General features: G+C 36.7%; 1 pseudogene; it reads right to left on the minus strand.

The window, feature by feature from the left end:
• Nucleotides 1-1,113: 1,113 nt before the first annotated feature.
• LOC148951771 (calcium/calmodulin-dependent protein kinase type II alpha chain pseudogene) lies at nt 1,114-2,631 on the minus strand (annotated as a pseudogene).
• Nucleotides 2,632-2,974: the final 343 nt, after the last annotated feature.

The raw sequence follows: 2,974 nt of genomic DNA on the forward strand, positions 1-2,974 counted from the left end.
GTACTATTTTCTGTTCGTTTTAAGTTTTGATGTGGAAAAGCTTTCAGTTGAAAAGTTTTTCAGTTGAAAATTGTTTTGTTTTATTTAATTTCTGATCGTTTTTTAAATAATGCTGCAAATAAAAAATAATTTATTTTAATAATTAAATGGGAATCCAACGCTCCCTTCATACCAATGTCCCTTCCTCCATGAAAACTTCTCCAAGAAAAGATCCTCCCACTTTACCCCCTCCCCCCTACTACTAGAAAAAAACTGAAAATGTCTGTATACTTCCCAATAACTAATGCTATATGTAAACATTGGGCAAAGTCCATAACTTGCAGCCCTTCCCCCGGGGACTGTGGGGGATTATGTAATCCTCAAAGACATAGTTATTATATTTTTCAACCATGCTGAACAAAATGACTATCTCAAAATTTTGTTCGGGGGACTTTGGGAAAAAATGAGCTTGGGAGGGGGCCTAGTTGCCCTCCATTTTCATGGTCACTTAATAAGGGTACTAGAACTTTTAATCCCCGTTTGAAAGAGCCCTATTGCGGTATTCTAGGGCTACTGGGTCGATGCGATCACCCCTGGGAAAAAAAAACAAATAAACACGCATCCGTGATCTTTCTTCTGGCAAAAAATTCAAAATTCCATATTTTTGCAGATAGGATCTTGAAACCTCTACAGTAGGGTTCTTTGATACGCTGAATCTGATGGTGAGATTTAAGGTTATATGACTCATAAGGGTTTTTCCCCCCTTTTTTCGAAAATAAGGCTCATTTTTGCGTAACTTTTGATGGGTAAGACTGAGCCAGGTCGCTCCTTACCCAGGTCGCCGTTACGTTCGTTACCAAGAACTGTTTGATTGGCCCTGGCTTGATGCATGCCTGCAACTACTTGATTTTAATTCAAAATCAGCGCAATCAGTCCGATTCTATTTTTGCATACAAATTCTTTTTGAATTTGTATTTCTTTTTTTTAAATTCTATTTTTCTAGTTTTGAATTCTATTTTTGAAAAATATTCTATTTTTGAATACAAAAAAAAAGAAAAAAAAGAAGATACGAGACAAATTTATATTCTTCTGTGACGAAGTAACTTCAAATAAATCAAAGAAATGGATTATAATCTATTTAAACCCCAATACATGAGGCGGGCAGCTTGAACGGTGGAAATGAACATGCTGCCATTTTGAATTCTTGCGTTGCCACACCCTCGTTTCTTCAGACTGCTGAATGTGAGCTTGACCATTTTTGTCAATATATTGAGTCAGCCTAGCGTAAGCTATGCAAGCGGCGTCATCTCCAAGCAGATGGACATGTGGATTCGAGATGAGGTTATTCCCCACTTTGCAATTTTTCTGTGATATAGTGTCAAAGTAAAACTTGTGAGATTCTGTTCTCTGGATCAAGTTACCAGGTGCCTCTGGTTCGAAAGCTGTCCAGTGAGGGTCACACAACTGTATGTAATTTTCAAAGTCTCCACAGCTGATAGCATTCACTATCTGCCTCGTGATTCGTATAATCTCTTGTTTTGTAGTTGTTTCTGATGCACAATACTGAGATGTCAGGTTCTTTACTGGGTAAACGGACTGTAAATTATCTGAATCCTTTGAGATAGCATCTTTGGCTTTTGTTTCTGTTGAGTCATGGTCATTTAGTGTGGTGTTGCTGTCAGACGATTCTTTGACGTGAGATCCACTTCCTCCTTTAGTCACAAAATTACCGGCTGCCAACATCATTGTAAGGACTGTGGCTTTGAGTTTCTGTTTTGGTTTGAAAACTTTTAGTCTGTCCAGTGTTGTTTGTCTGTGAAGATCTTAAGCCATACGCTCGCGTTGGGAGATCCATGGGTGTTTGAGAGCTTTTTCAGCTGTAATCCTCTTGGTAGGATTAACATTTAACATTTTATCGATTAAATTCTTTGCCTCTGGTGTGATCGTGTCCCATTCCGGTGATGGATAGTTATAAACGCCAGTTTTAATCTGATCATTGAACTTGTGTCGGTTTTCATTCAAAAATGGAGGATAGCCGACCAATAAAATATACAATATGACACCACATGCCCATATATCCACTGTTTTTCCGTATGGTTCTTCTTTCAACATCTCTGGCGATAAATATTCTGGAGTTCCAGCAAAACCATACCATGCTTGTCTCTCATCTTCAACTTCAATGGCGAGGCCAAAATCTGCCAATTTTATAGCGGCACCCTGTGTTTTGCTTGCTAGCAGCAAATTGTCGGGTTTGAGATCCCTATGTATTACTCCATTGATATTACAATAATGTACACTCTTCAAAATCTGTTGAATACAATGTGATGCCTCCACTTCACTGTAATGCTTACGTTCTACGATATCCTCCAACAATTCTCCTCCTGTGACCAAATCGAATACAAGATAAAGAATCTTTCGTCTTGGATAATGTCGTGCAATCTAACTATATTAGGATGTTGTAACTTCCTACATATCTTCGTTCTTGAGTTTCTGTGAATCTTTGGCAGACAAATTTTCTGTGCGGATTATTTTTGCAGCAAATTCAAAACCTGTAACTTTATGTACGCAACGTTTTACGATTGAGAAGGCTCCATGTCCTATTTCTTCTTTAAGTGCATATTTATCACTGAATCGTATTCTGGATTTATTCATTTTTTTAACTTTAATCCTTGCTTACATGAATGTGACTAAATTCTTCTACCAAATGCTAACGATCCAATAAATTAGATTTAAAAAATAAATCAACCGTTCATATTGATTTGAAAAACATTTGATAGACAGTCCAATCAACAGAAATTTATGCATTTTACAAAAAACATGGAAATTTTGGGTTTATTATTTGGATCCAAGATTTGTAAATTGGAGTAAAATCCCTATAAAAAGGAAACTTTACATTTGGGATCCTTTGTCAATGAAAATTAAGCTTTGAAACATAGGGTTATTTATGAGAAGTCGTGTCTTAATTGCAAAAATATCGTTCCAACAGTTTATTTTT

Source organism: Artemia sp. Qi Xiang Cuo, chromosome 5 (assembly GCF_049724085.1).
Source record: "Artemia sp. Qi Xiang Cuo chromosome 5, ASM4972408v1, whole genome shotgun sequence".
Taxonomy (NCBI): Eukaryota; Metazoa; Arthropoda; class Branchiopoda; order Anostraca; family Artemiidae; genus Artemia; species Artemia sp. Qi Xiang Cuo.